Source organism: Solanum dulcamara, chromosome 3, assembly GCF_947179165.1.
Source record: "Solanum dulcamara chromosome 3, daSolDulc1.2, whole genome shotgun sequence".
NCBI classification, from domain to species: Eukaryota; Viridiplantae; Streptophyta; class Magnoliopsida; order Solanales; family Solanaceae; genus Solanum; species Solanum dulcamara.
The window spans coordinates 46,021,486-46,040,771 of NC_077239.1; positions in this window are offsets into that span (position 1 = coordinate 46,021,486).

Consider the following 19,286-nt stretch of genomic DNA (forward strand, 5'->3'; position numbering starts at 1 on the left):
AAAATAAAATAGTAAATTAGATTCTCAACATTGTATATAAAATTGGGGAGGGGGGGGAGGGTTAAGGAAACCACTAGAAATTATCAATATTGAGTATTAAAACAGGGAATCAACAAACATAAGTTCTACCAAGATTGGAATGAGTAGGGATATGTGTGCATTACGATAGGGTTTCGACACAATAGGTAAATATTAATCACAACTAAATCAATTAAATACATGGATAACATTTGGTCTAGGCTACATTCAATATTCCCTCAAACTATCAAACACATATCCCTTGATTATCTCAAACTCCAAGACCAATAAAATACCAAATATTACTTGAGTAGATAGACTATTCCTAGCTCATATCATTAAGTGGGAAATTAATTGGATTAGTACTCACTATTGAGTCTTACCTAACTCCATTTTACTTTCTCAAGCCAAAATAGTGTTAGAGAGCTCAATCAATGTTTGCAACCACCGATTTTTAATTAAAAATTCAAGACAACAACAAATCCATGCATAACAATCAATTTTAGAATTAATTAATTAATATCCACTGGGTTTTACACCCACATCTTGCACACACATCCCTACTACATATTTAGCTACTCATAATCGAAGAAATGGAGATAATACCCATGTAGGACTACTCTATTTCATGCAAATTAACAAAATCTAAAATCCAAGCTTAAAATAGTGCAAATCGGAGTTTTCTTTCTTCACAGGTAAGGAAAGTTCGTAGCTACTTTCTATTACTTCAAAATTATCCAAAAAATTCTTCTCTCTAAAGTATTCCCAATTGGGAAGAAAATAAATGTACATAATTATACAAATTCATATTCTATTCTTGGTACCTTCCAAAGGAAGCACTTTATCCTCCAATTATATATTTTCCCTTTACCTTCAGCTCTTCAACCAACGTTGGACCGGCGAAACGCCGATCGAAGATTATGCATCACCAATCACATCAGCGCTTCAACCTACAGTTTCTTTAGTATCACCTGTTGTGGAGTCGATGGAATATTGATCAAGAATTGTATAATGCCAATGAGTCATCGGTGCTTAGTCAATTTTTCTCCAGTCAAGATGGCGAGACTCCAACTGGCTCTTATTGGACGTCGGTGTTCTTTAGTGATTTTACGCTCCAAATATGTCAAACTTGACATTTCCAAGGAATGCCTGTATACAAGAGAACTAAGGTTTAAAATCCTATTAATTAGCTTTAAAACATAACAATGATTTATGATTTTGAATCCAATGAGTTGGTAAAATACTAACTCATCAAACACCCAAACTTGACTATTGATTGTCCTCAAGCAAAGCAATCACTAAGCATATGATTTAAGGTCAACCACACCAAAGATAGAATTTGCATAATTACATACTAGACTCAAAATAACAAAAACAAAAGACTCAACAAAACTTTTTATATACAAGCACAACTCACAATTGGTTCCACCATCAATCACTAGGTAAATGCTTTTCTTCCTTTCAAAATTTCTTTCATTCAAAATACTATTTGAAACACAAATCTAGGAAAATTATTCATTCAAGCACAACTTCAAAATATCTCAAGTTAATGGAATCAACCTTCAAGGCTTTCCTAAAGATTCATTAGAATTTATCACATTCATGCAACTCAATTCAAATAAAGACTTCACCATTCAAATGAAGAATGCAATGCCACTTACATAAAAGAAAATCCAGCCCACAATCATGAATGTCAATTTAAGGAATTATAGATCATGCAAAAATGCTCACTCTGACAAATGAATTCAAGTATATATATATTGAATCAAGGGCTTGCTCTGTATATATATTGCCACTAATGCAGCTTGACAAGGATCAAAATTACCATGGACTTGAGGGTTTAATTTTTGGGCAAAATGTATGATATCATTTGATCAAGTGACTAAGATGCTTCTCTAATGCTTTCACTTCTCAATTGAGCACACTGCTCACATTTTAGATTCACTTTCACCTTATTTCTCCCTTTCATGGTGTTCACTCATTTTAAACTCCCATTTTTATTTTCACTTAAGGTATGTGTACACTATGAGATAGCACCAAAATTTTATTTTTCTTCTTTGCATTCTTTCATCTATGAATTCACTTAAGTATATTTCATTTTGAAGCTTATGGTACTCTATCCTTTTAGCTCATTCCTCTTCGTTCTCTTGGTGAACAAACCCCCAAACTTAGGCTTTTGGCTACATAATAATTCAATCAATTTTCCTCCCTCAAACTTAGGCTTTTAGCCTACACTCTTTCTCATTAGCAACTGGGGAGACATGACAGTGCCAAAAATAGAAAATTACAAAGGTTCAAAAATTAAGTTTAGGCTCAATGGGGCTGACTAAGATTACATCAATTGAAGTAAATTTTTGGGTGAAGTAGCTAGTTAAAGAGGACCTAAGTTCATCTTTCAATCCAAATCATATATCAAATTTTGCCATACATTTTGGGGCAAGTTCTAGACAGCATTTCTATACAAAAACAAAATACTCAACAAAAGACTTTATATACAAGCACAACTCACTATTGGTTCCACCATCAATCACTAGGCAAATGCTTTTCTTCCTTTCAAAATTCCTTTCATTGAAAACACTCTTTGGAATACAAATCTAGGACAATTCTTCATTCAAGTACAACTTCAAAACATCTCAAGTTAATGGCATCAATCTTCAAGGATTTTCTAAAGATTCATAAGAATTTATCGTATTCATGCAACTCAATTGAAATAAAGACTTCACCATTCAAATGAAGGATGCAATGCCACTCACATAAGAGAAAATTCTGCACACAATCATGAATGTCAATTTAAGAGATTATAGATCATGCAAAAATGCTCACTCTCACAAATGATTTCAAGTATATATATATTGAATCACGAGCTTGCCCTGTATGTAGATTTCCACTAATACAGATTGACCAGGCTCAAAATCACTATGGACTTAAGGGTTTAACTTAAAGTTGAGAAAAATGTATGATATTATTTGATCAAGTGACTAAGATGTTTCTCTAATGCTTTCACTTCTCAATTGTGCACACTGCTCACATTTTAGATACACTTTCACCTTACTTCTCCCTTTCATGGTGTTCACTCATTTCAAACTCCCATTTTTATTTTAACTTAAGGTATGTGTATACTATGAGATAGGACCAAAATTTTATTTTCCTTCTTTGCATTCTTTCATCTATGAATTCACTTAAGCATATTTCATTTTAAAACTTATGGTACTCTATCCTTTTAGTTCATTCCTCTTTGTTCTCTTGGTGAACAAACCCCTAAACTTAGGCTTTTGGCTACATAATAATTCAATCAATTTTTCTCCCTCAAAATTAGGCTTTTAGCCTACACTCTTTCTCATTAGCAACTAGGGAGACATGACGGTGCCAAAAATAGAAAATTACAAAGGTTCAAAAATTAAGTTTAGGCTCAATGGGGCTGACTAAGATTACATCAATTGGAGAAAAATTTTGGGTGAAGTAGCTAGTTAAAAAGGGCCTAAGTTCATCTTTCAAGCCAAATCATATATAAAATTTTACCTTGAAATATATTTTGGGGCAAGTTCTAGACAACATTTCTATACAAGAATGAATCAAAGACTCACCGCACAAGGCATTACAACCCAATAAAATCTTAAGTTAGTATCAAAATCAATTAAATCGAATATTTTTTAACAAACTACAATGGGAATAGTTTACTCCATCTTGTAAATAACAAATCCAAACAAGGAATGTATGAGCTATGACAAGATATTGCGTTAAATTTACTTTTCCATTTTGAAATCATTTTCAACTTTCATTTTCCATCCAACAAAATTTTTTAGTGGTCCCTCTTGAAAGAGGTATGACACAAGACTCAATTTAGAACTAAAACTTGGCATTTTTCCTTAAGAAGGTGGCATCTCAATCTGTCATAGGAAAACACCAACCCAGTTCGACAAAAAAAGACTCAAAGAAAAAAAAAGATAATGAGAATTTTTGCTCCATGGGAAATAACCATGACATAAAGAAAAACCTTGGAGTTTTTTCAACTAGCTATTATTCACAAAGACAATATTGAATCATGTGCTCATAAATTTATTGAGAGAAAGAGGAATATTAAAGTAACTAAGCGCAATTACTAAACACGGATAGTAAGACAATATAAAAATGTAATACCAACATGGCTAAAATTAACAACATCAACTTCATATAAAACATCAATAAAACAAATTTCAAATTTTCCATACAACAAAGACCTTCAAGGGAACCATAACTCAATTTTCACAACTGAAAAACTTCCCCTAAGCTAAGATTTGCATTACCCTCAATAATATCATAAATAAAACTAAAGGTAGGGAAAATATTCTAAGTCACATACGCCCACCATGGCATTGGTGAGCGGTAAACTGAGACCCATACAAGATCTGTTGTACTTCTTTCTAATACCCTTCGGAATCAATATCAAATTTACCCTCTATATTCAAGTTCACTCCCATTTGATTCAACATCTTATCAATAGGGCCAGTGAAGGGATGATTGGCATCTATAATCTCCTTAATGAAAGAGGAGTCTCTATAATGTCGGGGTAATTATTCTTTCAACTTGCTAATGTATGCTTAGAGGGTAGTGATATCCTCTTCCATTACTTCAACACACCTACACAAAATGTAAAGCTTTTTGTTCAACCCCTCAAGGTTCTAGTTGCAGCTTGGTGTATCATGGTAGGTAGAGCCTTTGCCAATTTAATGAGTTGATTTTCATTGGAACACGTGGTTTGCACCAACTTTGCATACTCACTTTGTCAAGGGGAATTTGGAGGTAGGTGCAAATACGACATAGCAGCTTCATCTTGTGAGGCTTGCTCCTCATCAACATGAATGGGGTTTTCTGGGGTAGGTATCTCCTCAAATGCCCCAAAAGCTTTCATACTCCTCTTCTTGATTTGGGGGGCTTCAACATCCCACTTTTAACTCGGCTCAATGATTCCTATGTTTTTTATCATCACATCTGAAGGAAAGTAAGGGACATTGGCTTGTGCACGTAACTTGCTAATCAACACTAGAAAAGGCATCAGGAGGTTGTTTTGGCGGGCCTTTTCCTTATTTGGACAACTAAAATTTCCTTGTAGCTAATATGAAGCCCTGTCATTAAGAACACAGTGAGAATACAACCTCATTGGTTATTCTTTGCTATTCTTTGACAATATCATGATTTTAGCACACACGAAATCTAACCACAATTTTGACTCAAAGTTCAAGTCTTGCCAAATTCAAGTCCTGCCACATAATATCTCTACCCATGGAGGCCCATATTAGCTAACTTATAGTAATAATTTCAGTCATCCATTGCAATTGGATTTATTTTTTAGCCACCCTTGTTGTGAACTTAGCCCTATCCGCAATTGGTTCAGTCCAAAAACGAGATTTTATAGTCATGGGAGTCACCTTAATTTCCATATTTCTCACTTTGACTGATGGAAAGTTAAGGTATTTTTCTACTAGGACACTATGATTCATGGAATTTTGCCTCACTTGATAAGAGGCATAACATTCAGTGTCCAATTCTGAGAAATAACCGCCTAAAACATGAGAAAGAATAAACTAGTCCCTAGTGGTGAACTATTGGATAATGTTTAGGAACTCACTCGCGAGTCCTGATAAATTAAACCCCTTCACTGGTATTATTGGATGTGTGTACTTAAACAGGGTGTAGTACCCCTTAATTCCTTCTACACAAAACTTTAATTGTGCTTCATTTACAAGGGCAGCATGTGCTTTCTTCTTGTCCTTATTCTTTGATGATGAAGAAGGGTTCTTGCTTGGCCTATTTAAGTGCCCTCTTCTGGAAGACATTATCTACAGCAAAGATTGTGAGGAAATAAACACAAAAATATATTTTTGGTATATTTATTTATGAAAAGAAAAATAAAACTATAAGAAGTGAATAAAAGAAAAAGAATAGGAGTGCAAAAAAATCACATTTCAGCTCATAGTGAGACTGGCATTTGACCTGTGGTTCACATTCAAAATTGTACACCACCAATGCAAACGTCGGCTATAAATAGTAGCTTGATAGATTTTTGAGTGAATTGTCCTAACATCGGCATCTCGTTAATGGTGACCTGTGGATTGCTAGTGAAATGCTACTCGTGGTTATTGGAATTTTTAAAATTCCAAACCTAATTGGTGTTGCACATGCAAAATGCAGGGTAACCATTATGAATAGCCAAAGCTTCACAAGTGCCACTTCAACAAAAAGTGGTCCAATTTCAGTTCAACCATTCATGAATCACTTCCAATGGGTACTCAGACACTCCCAAAGGATTCACATAGTAATTTCAAATAAACCTTGATGTTACCCTTAAGAAGGATGTCACCCCATCTATTATTGGGAATCATCAAGCATACAAGCAAGACATATATCAATTCGCACCTCTGATTCATAATTTCATCCTCACCACAATATTATAATCACTCAAAGTAATTCAACAATACTTTTGGATGTTACTCAACCATAATTTCAAATAAATTTTAAATATTCACATAATTACAAATTTACCCTTAGGAATGACATCAACCAATCCATCATAGGGAAATTTCATTCATCATGTAAATATAAGTGGGTTACTTATAATTCACTCCAACTCAAATTTTAAGCTATCTACACAAAATTTCAAATGCTATTTTATATTTTCGAGCACATTCAACTCAAATCTATCAATTTCAAAGAATAAATAACTTTTTCCACATCAAAATTTTGAGCTCAACAAATGAGTTTTGAAAAAACCTAATCTATAACATGAAATCATTATCATATTATAAAATCTTAAAATCAAAAAACCGAGTAACATACCAAAGATTTGAAGAGAGTAAGGAGAAAAGCTAGAGAGCTTCAATAAAGATTTCATTTCAACTCAAAGAAAGGGACTATTGCGATTTCACATTTGAATAAACAAATAGAGGTTTGGAGTAAGAAGAGAAGAGATAAATGGGGGTTTAAATAGAAAATAAAGGAGGAGTTGGGAGTTAGAGGATTTAATGATGTGTGGGGGAGATAAATATGGGAAATGGATGTGTGGGGAATGAATGTGGAAGATGGTGAAGGGTTATGCATTTGTGGTTCCGAGAAAGGCGGTCAAAATTCGGGCTTGGTCTTTCAAGAGTCAAAATTGAAAATTCTTCAATATTACCTGACTTGTGTTCGATCAATAGTACGCCAATCACCTTCGGCGAGACGCCGATTAACCACAAATTCTAATTGTTTTTGCCAGTGCACTATTATGTATTGGTGATTTAATTGTCGATATACAATGTTTGACCAGTGGTTCGCTGGTCTATTGCAGGCTCCTAATTTTCTTCTTTGTTAACTATTGGGAGCATATGTTTAACCAACATTGTATAATTTCGACCCGATGTTTTATTTGTCTAGCCCTAATGGCCAATATGCTCAATCTGTCATGTTTTTCACTTGGCATCTTTTCATTCCCCTAAAACACACCAAAAAAAACAAGTGAAGGAAAAGAATTTAAAAACCCTTGGGTATCTTCCCAAGAAGCACTTGATTTAACATCTCGGCACGGTGCAAGTGCCTCAAGATCAACCTATTTTGGGTGGTACTTCTTCCTCCCATGAATCATTCACCAACTCATCCACAAAATCATTCATGGAAATTAATCTACACTCATAGGTATATTTGTAGGAGTGCCCATACTAAACTTTACTGCATCTTGTCCAACTCTAAACTAGAGCTCTCTACGATCAACATCAACTAGTGCTCGGCCCGGGATAATTAATGGCCGGCCTAGAATTATAGGAATATTTTGATCCATATTGCAATCAAGCACTACAAAATCCATCAAAATAATGAATTTATCTACTTTGATTGAAAGACCTTGGAAGTTAGAAAGTCAAAAAAACAAGGATCAAATGATGATTTCTCAAAAAACTTAGTTTTTTGGCACCAGGTGGTCTTCACGAGGCCCTCTATGGGCCGTGAAGTGGACCACATGCCGTGAAGAGCCACTGTGGTCTGTGTTGCGTTAATTGGATATCAAGGGTGATGATCACGAGGGGCCACCATGAACCGTGGTGAAGACCACAAAAAGTTTTAGCTTCCATGGTGGACACCCACCTACAGGCCTCTATCATGCCCTGCACCATGACCCATGTTCACGAACTGTATTACCCTCCACAGACCGTGAAGGTCTTTATGGAGAAAATTCTGAAGCCCTCCTTGCAAACCCCAAGATTAAAGTTTAACTCCAATACCACGATCACCACCATGGACCATAGTTATGTCCACAAACCGTGGTGAGTCCTCCGTGCAACCTAAGTTTTTAGTTTTAATAAAGGGTATTTTTGTCATTTCCTATATTTCATTAATGAATATGGATGGTTTTTGGGACTGTATTATCATGTATTAACTACCCAATTATCCTCTCACCCTCTCATTCTATCATTAACTCCCAAATTCACAAAATCGTTTCTCTCAAGTTTCCTTTCAAGAGACTTCTTCTCTCCAAGCAATTTCAAGGGATTTTTTCAAGGTCAAGCTTCAATTCACATCAGGCTAGGGCTCCATATTGTATGATTTTAAGATGAATTTCAATGATATATGATATATTCTAGTTTTAAGTATGATTTATGAGATATGATCATGATTTTTAATTTATTTTAATGAAAGCTTTATGAATGAATTTAAGGATACTTTATGCAAAGAAGTTTATGAATGATGATTCTATGATGCTTCAAGCAAGTTAATAATATGGCAAGCTATGTCCCTAAAGATGTTTTATGAACAAATATATATAATTATGGAAGGCCTACACCCACATTATATGAGTTATATGATAGATGAGCTAATCCTATGATCTCTACTATGATGATGCTAGATGACTACTCTTATGTTATCTTTATAAAGATGGATTGGTACTATTATTATCTTTCCTTATGATGTTATTGACTATGTTTTCATGAAAGTTCCATTGGAATAATGACTAAGAACCGAGAGGAATTTTAGGTGGCTTTCGATTCGGTATGCTATTGTAGCTACCCAAGAGAATCCTAGTAGCAATTTTTAGTTCCAAACTACGTTGCCTGCATAGGTTCAAAGATGCCAATATGGCAAGGCTAGTGGATCCACATAGCAAAGTTAGATGAGTTACTAATGGAGTATGCACTGAAAAGGTATCCTCCCCTGTCTAGATGTGGGAGGCATCAGATTCCATGTATTAGCTCGCATAGTATTATATATTGATTAAAGGTCCTATCTCACACCAGTTTCAGTTAACTTATAAGTTCTTATGATGATTATGATATTTTGATTCATTGACTAATGATGTAAATATTTTAATGCTTTTATGAATTATTTCATATTTTAGTGATATTGGTCTTGCATCCCATGATTCATATTGATCATGTTCTATACTTATTGTTCATGCATTCTTCTCATATACTAAGTGCATTCTATGTACTAATGCATACTTTTTGCCTAAATTATATCATTGTGTAGGGTCTGACGATCACATTCATTTATAACCATTTTTACCCTGAACGAATACCCAATTTCTAAGACCCTGAAAGTTGAGAAGTCATAAATGAGGTTCAAAAGAAGTTCCAAAGAAAAATCTCAGCTTTTGCACTAGGTGAAGACCACAAACCAGGTTCATGATCCGTGATCCTCAGTACTGTCCTTTTTGGATTTCGTGGTGGAAGTCCTGAAACTCAAGTTTTACAAGAAAAGGTTCACAATAGGGACCACAGGCCATGGTGAGAACCACAAGACATGGTGCCCTTTGTGGTGGATACCCTCTTTTTATACCCTTAGATCCCAATCCAAGTCTAACAACACGGATGACCACCATAGGTCATGGTGCCCACAATGGACCATGGTGGGTCTTATAGTGAGGTATCCTTATAAAAGGCTTTGTCTAGAAGTTTGAGTTTGCCACCACGACCATGAATACGACCCATATTTGTCTTTATGGGCCATGGTGGAGGTCCATTCACTAATCCAAATCCAATTTAAGTCGGTGGTATTTTGGTCTTTTCCTATATTTGATTAATGAATGTGGACGGTTTTTGGGACTATATTATCACCTATTAACTAACCTAAGTCCCCTTAACCCTCTCATTCTCACCATAATTCCCCAGTTATAAAATATTCTCATCCAAGTTTCTTCTCAAGAGTCTTCTTCCTCCCCAAGCAAATTCAAAGAAAAACTTAAAGATCAAGCTCCAATTCACTTCAATCTATGTTTGTAAAGGCTATGGGTGTGGGACTTCATTCATGGACACCTTTCACCCATGAAATCCCAAGTTTTCTCTCCAAAATGGGACTTCATTCATGGGCACCTTTCACCCATGAAATCCTAAGTTTTCTCTCCAAATTCTTTATGATTTTCATTCAAAAGGCCCAATTCCATAATTTTGCATTGACGACCCAAAATGGATCATGAGTGACACCACACTTAACCTCTTAAGTGAGAGAACCAATTATATAAAACCCAAATTATAAAATATGACAATAATGCGGAAGCTCAATTTATGAGAGTAAGAAGTAATTAAACCACTAAAGTGTAATAGATACGTTTTCCCAAACCTGAAAGTCATCACTTCAAGCACATCTAATTCTAAAATATTAGGTTTGAAAATATCAAACACCAAAATAAATATATAACTTAATGTGTCCAAAAACTAAGGACATCATGCCATGCCCGAGAGAATCCAACACGAGCTAGAAGGAATAGCTCACTCTAGAACCTGATATGCTGGAAACTAGCTAGAGATGAGGTCGAGTTGAAGTCGATGGAACACTCGCTACACTCCACAAAATAAAATAAAGAAAAATATAAGTAGGGGTCAGTACGGGACAACATGTACTGAGTTAGTATCATTGGCCGACTCAAAATAGAAATCAATATGCATAAAGTAATAGTGGAAAAATCAATCATAACACTTAACAATTGACAACCAACAAGATCAAGATCAAGTGACAACACAATGAACAATGACATAACCAATCAACAATATTAAGATCACACATGAAGACTCAGGCCTCCACATCACCCTCTTTTGGGAAATAAGTTATTTGAAATTGGGTAGCATTAAGTCATTTTAATTTGTTTTCTTTTAATATTACCATGTCGGAATATGACACCTGATCCAAATATACCATGCCAGAACGTGACACTTGATCCAAATATACCATACCGGAATGTGACACTCGATCCAAACATACCATGCCAGAATGTAACACCGATCCAAACATACCGTGTTGGCTTGTGACACCCCATCCAAATATAATTAATGTATCATTATTTATTATTACATTCCACTTCATTAACAATATTTCATCAAACCTTCTTTATTCAAGACACCAGTTTTGATAGGGCAAGTTCAAGATTATGGATTTCACGATTTTGAGATTTTAGACCAATCACAACAACATACCAACCATCCAAACCACAATAATTAAATGTACAGTAAACTTCACACATTACTCAATGACTATCAATCGCTATTAAGAATCTATCTATGATATAGAATAAACCATAACCTACCTCAACCGAAGAATCAAAGTAAAGTTAGCTAATACACCAATGTTTTTCCTTTCTTCAATGCCCCAGATCATTTTTAATATATCAAATATATAATATTTATAAGTAAACTAATCCATAGATACCAATATTATATATATGTTTAACCTAGACCTAATAAATAACTCAATTCTATAATCAATTTTTTGAAATCTCAAGCCTAGGGTTAAGTCTTAATTCCTCCAAATCACATAAATTTGTATTCATATAATACAATACACCTATTATTTAATTACCTACCTCAATATATTAAAACTTGAACTAAATTGTGATAATTATAAGAAGATCCGAAACCAAACCCTAATTACGCGAATGATTTTACTACAAAATGGAGTACCTAAACCAATAATTTAATATATATCATCACCCTCAATGATTAGCCTATAATCATCATCCAATCATTATTCAATTGACCAAAATTTTGTAAAAATTTTCCAATAGTACTTCATTCACTTTTTCTTAAGAATATAACTGTTACACCCCACACTCTTAAGTTTGGAATGTTTCTTAATCTTCTTAGAAGTTATCATTTGATTCAGATAATCTACGACACTATCAAACAACCTTAAGGAAGGGAGAATGTGATACCCCATAGTAGGGAAGGTTGGAAATAAAGTCATGAGAAGTCGGAAGGAGTTGGAGGCCAAGTAATGAGTCTTAGGACTCGATTTATCTACGTAAGCTATTAACTTAGAAGTTTTATACACTTGAGATACTTGAGCATATACTAAGCTTGCGTAGTCGGGATTATACGGGTTGTTAACTTAAGATAAAATTATGAACCCACAAGGGAGAGAAGAGGATGACACGTGGAAGCAAGAGGAGAGTGCCACATGGCAATAGGAGGAAGTGACATGTGGTAGAAGCTGAATCAAGAAGGTGACCCACCTGCCTGCTTAAGGGGGAGTGGACCCCACTGCCACGTGGCAGACCCTCATTGGTTGCATGATTGAGGTGGCCTAATAAGGGCTTCACACATGTCATCCTTAGGGGATGACACATGTCACCTCCTAAGGGAAAGTATATAGATTCCATTTGATGTCTAAGTCATCATATTAATCTTTTTACAACCTTAGAAAGTGAGAGAGAAAGAGAGAAAAATGCTAGGAGCTAGAGGGAGCAACCACGGGTTTGAGCAAAAAAAAGGTAAGGCCTGATTTCGTTCTTTGAATTAATTATTTAAGGTATCCTACAGTGATATAGCGGTGTTTAAAAATGTAAAATTTCATTTTGGGGCAGCAAAGAAGAGACACAAATAATCCACTACTTTTCAACATGTTAAGAGAACTTCTGAGACAAATTTTAGCAAGGTATGGCTTGGTTCTATTCTCTCACATTTTGGTAAGGGTTGGGTCATTATATAAAGGTGTTAATAATGTAAAGTTTATGTTTGGAGCATCATCAAAAGGGTAACAAGCAGCCACAAAATTTCAGCCGCAACTAGATAACTTCTGAGGCGAATTTTGGCAAGCTTTGGCCAATTTCGGGTAAGGTAAGGATTTTCCTTTCAATTTGGAATTTATGGTGTAGTTATGGAGTATATTATATTCTGTTTATATGGCTGGAGGTATAAATATTTCATAGGGATGCTTGACGTTCGAAATAAACTAAATTAGAGTCGCTATAGTTAAATTGTAGTCGAAGCAAGGTGTTGTTCTTGTGGTGTGCGGCTGCAGGTGTGTGGTGGTGTGTTGCATGGATGGAAAATGGTATAAATGGGGATTGGGTGCTTCTGTTTGCATCCACACAACCCTCTATTTCATATAGTTAAAGATTCTACGAAATAGAGACTAAAAACATTATTTTGGTATCATAGTTTTAAGCGAGTTGTTGAAAGTTTGTAGTGCATAATGTTGCCATATTTTAATTGTATATGAGCTGCTGATTGTTGTTGTTGGTTGTCTTCTAAGGTTTGGGGGTTAAATTGGAAGTTCGTATAGGGCAATTAATAGAGGAGATGCTGCCTGATTTTCATTAACTCCTTAACTAACTAATAGACTAGTCAACACTAGTCAAAAAAGGCGAATAAGGAATTGATTCCTATGGATGCTTGATTTTTGGATTAATGGGCTGGAGAGTTGAAATTTATTAATATCATTATTACTTTCATGTTAAATAGGTTCTGAGGACGACGAGACAAGCATGGTTAAGAAGAATCCATAAGAGGTATGGAAAGCTTATCTTTCTCTTTATTTGGCATGTCTTCAAGTTAAGTAGTGAATGATATAAGCTTGAGGATAAATCTACTCATAAATGCCAAGTGCAATTCACGACCTTTATTTACTTCTTAATGAGAGCACTCTTACATTAATTGAACTAGGGCTTCCCAAGCCTTCCATACGTTAGAAAGTGAGAAGTACGTAAAGTCTATCTTTCTTTTCTTTTGGCATGTCTTAGCCATAAGTGATGTGTATGTGAAATAAGGGGGTAATTCCATTTATAGAACCCCGAGTATGGTTCGTCAATCTTATTCACTTCTTGATATTAGAACTCCTGCGATAGCTAAGTTATTGTCTTGTAAGCCTCTTACGTGATGAAAAGTATTATACGTGAAGCCTATCCCTTCCTTTTCTTGAAATGGCTTAATGTAAGTGAAACGATGTGTGATATGGGCTAGAGATAGTTCCATTTATAAGTTTTGTGTGTGACTCATGATTTGTACTCACTTTTGAATGATAAGGGCCTTGAAGTAGTTGAACTATGACCCTCGAGCCTTCTGCATACTGAGTAATGATTGGATGTGTAAGCTCTTATACCTAGAGGCTCTTTGACATATCTTATGATGATATTTGGGAGATGTTTGATATATTACCAAGGTTTACATGAACATATATGCATTATTATATTATATAGGGATCGGGTCGTACATTTCTCAGCACTAACATGTTATATATATAGGGACCGAGTCATACGTTCCTCGACACTAACATATTATATGTATAGGGATTGGGCCATACATTACTTGACACTAACATGTTATATATATAGGGATCGAGCCATATGTTCCTCAACACTAACGTATTATAAGTATCGGGATTGGACCATATGTTCCTCAGAACAAATGTATTATATATATGGATCAGACCGAACGCTCCTTGGCACTAACCTGATATATATATGGATCGGGTTGTATGTTCCATAGCGCTAATAGTATGCATATGAATACAATGATAAAATTATACATTTGTTACACCGAGTCCCCAAGCGGGCCGGATATGGTGTGTGATACTGGTATACATGACCTTATTTTGTAAGGTGTAGGTACAATACTCTGTTAAATTTTATACTTGTCCCCTGTACCCCTATGGTAACTGCAATTTGCTTATGATGCTTTTTACTTTACATACTCAGTACATATGTCGTACTGACCCCCCTTTCTTTGGAGGGCTGCGTTCATGCCCGCAGGTACAGACATAAGTTTTGGGAGTCCGCCAGCTTAGGATTCTTCTCAACCAGTTTGGAAGAAACTCCATTATACTAAAGCCAAGTTTTTGGTACTTAATATTGGATGTATATATTTGCTTATTCAGGGGTACGACAAGGGCCTGTCCCACCATAGGATATGGTTGCTATTCTCAGAGGTCCATAGACATATGTATGTGGGTCGTTTGTAAGTTGTGCCTATATAGCGTGTTGTAACATTATTACAGTACGGCAGCCTTGTCGGCTTATATGTTTTCTTATCTGTTGGTACACTAAGGGTCGAACAGGAAATGAGTTTACTTATAATCAGCAGGAGTACACGCGTGTTTCCAGTTTGGGCACTTATCACGGCCTACAGAGTTAGGTCGTGACAGAAGTGGTATCAGAATAGTTTATCCTTGGAATGTCTACAGACCGTATCTAGTAGAGTCTTATCTATCAGTGTATTATGCACCACATTTATAGACAGGAGGCTACAGGACATTTAGGATGTTACTTTCTTTCAAATTTAAGATCGTGCGATAGAGCCGAGTCATAGGGAGTGAAATTCCTCATATTTAACCTATGATTTTAGTAGGAGGACAACATCGATAAAAGAAAGTAACTGACCATATTGGAAGTTACGAAGCACGCAGATAGGGTGCTGAAATACGATTGACATATAAAGTTAAAAAGTGAAAGGAAAGTGTAACAGGTAAGTCTATTTTCATATTGTTAATTGTGGGTGCCCTGTGTGGCTGTGATATGAGATGAATGACTATATATATGTGTGCCCTGTGAGGCACTATTGGCATTTTCTACATGTAGGTGTTGAGATAGTAAGAAATACAGAGGAAACTTTGCCCAAATTTTCCTCAAAATAAGAAGAGAATGAGATACAGGGCTGTAGTATGTCTTAAAAGGTTGTGCCCACAAAAATGATGAGATTTGATTAAACGAGTATGGTTGACCTTGAGAAATGAGTTAATTGCTGAATTGATGGCAATAGAAATGATGAGGTCGATACTGGTATAATAGAACAAAGTTGGAAAAGACTTATAAGCCAAAGAAGATGATTTAGAGAAGATTGATAGATCTGGATAAAATGATATATTAAGGCATCGCCTGAATTGATACACAGGGATAAACTATGAAGAGTTATAGTTGAAAGAAGTAATAATATGATTAAGACAAGAGTGCAAGGGAAAGAAAAATGTGATGGAAGTGAAGTGTTAATAAGATAGCTTGTGAGATATTAAGGATAAGACTAACTAAGAAGGGGAAGTAACCCATAGTAAGAATTGTGAAGAAGGTCAAGCAGTGTTATACTATGGGACTGAATGCGAACAGGATACCATGTGAATATAATGAAGGTCATTATGAGAATAAGTAAAGCTTAGTAAGGAAGTTCTAATAGAGACACCCAAGATGGACATAAGTAACTGAATATAAGGACAGAATGAAAGGAGAATGTATAGTTATAAATTTAAAGGGATAGTACAACAACATGGTGTTAAAGTAGACCTATTATTGAGGCAAGCTCGATATGCTGTTGAGAAAGTGAGCATCGGGCGCATGATAAGGATAAAAGCTCATGTGGCACAAAGAAGTATCATGTATATGTGACTCGAGTACCAACAATTAGACTGGATGAGCATCTCATGGTTATGTTAAAATGTCGTACTTAAGCAACCAAAGGTAGGGATGATATAAAGAAAGGCATAGATATGGTGCAGTATACCAAATGTGTTGGAAAAGAATCATACCTATTTGAAAATTTGAAATAAGGGCGTAAGGTAGAACACAAACAGATAGTGATATAGGTACACCCTAAAGGGGAGAAGTGGCTTCAAGGGAGATCCCCCATACTGGTACGAGTTAACAAGATCTAAAAGCCAGCAATGAACAGATAGAAGCCATGATATTAGAGACAGTATAGAGAATTATTAGTAAGGACCTTAAATAGTATAACATCAAAGGATGGGTGCATACAAAGGGGATGAATACGACAAGAGAATCACAATGGGAACTTAAAGATATTATGAGGGATAGCCAGGCTACACTTGACTAAAGGTCAGGATGTTAGGAACAGAGTTACTGGCCACCAGCATTGTGAGATACAAGTAGCCAAAAAGAAGGGATAAAGAAACCTCACTGATATTGGAATATAAGAAGACTTAAGAGTAAGTGAAAGAAGCAAAACAAGTATGACAAAAGAGACTGTAAGTGCGTGTTAGTACAATGACACATGTAGAGCAGAGTAAGCCAAGAGTAGAAAAGACTATGACTAAAATGGAACGCATTTCCTGCAAATTGCACAAGAATAGTTGTGCAGCCTACGAACATTGGTATACTAAGAGTAAGATCAAGTGATTAAATGATAAAAAGAAGTCGGTAATAACAATGTGATTTCCATATTTAGAATCTATTAAAGAAAAGTGTAAGATGGTTCGAGGTAGAACTAGTAAGATATAATCAGTATTAAGGACAAAAGCCATAGTGGAGCCCTGACCTCAATTGAAGGAGGTAAGACACTGGTAAAGCGATGCTAAGGTATTCTCTGGACTGCTTTAAGTACCTACACATGTTGGTGTAAGGATTATAATATGATGTATGGTAAAAACACTAGAGAGAAGATCTGAGCAAAAGCGCAGGATAGCATGCCTAAAGTGTTACAAGTTGGATTAAGAGGAATGGTACAATAGCTTAAACTAAATTGAGCATCAGAAGCTTGATAGCCTATTACAGGAAATGGAAACTCCAACTCAGAAATGGAAAGCAGTTAATATGGATTATAGTACAGGCTAACAAAGTCAATCCATTTTCTTCCAGTTAGGAAGACACATTCAATTGAGGGTTACGCAAGATGATATATCAAGGAGACAGTAAGATTTCACGGAGTTCCCACATCTATTATCTTAGACAGGGAAGTTCAATTTACAGCTAACTGTTGGAAATTATTCCAGAAGGGATTGGGAACACAGGCGAATCTTAGTACGATATTTTGCCCTTCAATTAATGGATAGGCCCAGAGGTGATCCACCAAGTTATTGATGAAGTAAAGCTTATTCAGGAAAATCTATTCACAGTCCAGAGTTAACAAAAGTCATACGCAGATATTCAATATCAACCTCTCAAGTTAAAGTAGATGAATGAGTATTTGTGAAAGCATCACCAAGGCAAGGTTTAATAAAATTTGGCAAGAAAGGGATACATTGGTCCTTATTGGATCATTCGTAGAATAGGCAAAGTTACCTATGGGTTAGACCTACCATCCGATTGGAAGCAATACATTCATTTTTCACGGATCAATGCTCCGTAAATATATAAATGACCCTTCCAAAATATTCTCTGTGGATGAAGTTCACATAACAGAGGAGTTATCCTACGAGGAGCAACCTATCGCCATCTTAGGTCGGCAAATTAGAAAGTTACAAACTAAGGACGTGGCTCCCATCAAAGCATATGATGAGACAAATATAGAGAAGAAATATCCATATGGAACCCTACATCTACAGGTAATCTAAACTCCTAAATCAATAATGTTGACGAGTAGGAGGCCTATGGGTGACAAATGGTATAGAGAATTCCCAAAGTCTTGGTAAGACCTTATAAGATTAAACAACATTCGAGGAGGAATGTTCTAAAGGGGGGAAGGATGTTAAACCCTACACTCTTGAGCTCGGAATGTTTCTTAAGTTTCTTAGAAGTTACCATGTGAGTTGGATAATCTACGATACTATCAAACAACCCTAAAGAAGGGAGAATGTGATACCCCATTGTAGGAAAGGTTGGAAATAGAGTCATGAGAAGTCAGAAGGAGTTGGAGGCCAAGTAATGAGTCGTAGGACTCAATTTATCTACGTAAGTTATTAACTTAGAAGTTTTATACACTTGAGCTACTTGAGCATATACTAAGCTTGTGTAGCCGGGATTATATGGGTTCTTAAGATAAGATGAGATTACGAACCCACGAGGGAGAAAAGAGGATGACACATGACAGCAAGAGAAGAGTTCCACATGGCAGTAGGAGGAAGTGCCACATGACAGCAGCTGAAGCAAGGAGGTAACCCACCTGCCTGCTTTAGGGGGGTAGACCTCAATGCCATGTGGCTTCCCCTCATTGGTTGCAAGATTGAGGTAGCCCAATAAAGGCTTGACATATGTCACCCTTAGGGTCTAACATGTGTCACCTTCTAAGGAAAAGTATATCTATTCCATTTGATGACTAAGTCATCATATTAATCTTTTTACAACCTTAGAAAGTGAGAGAGAAAGAGAGAAAAATGCTAGGAGCTAAAGGGAGCAG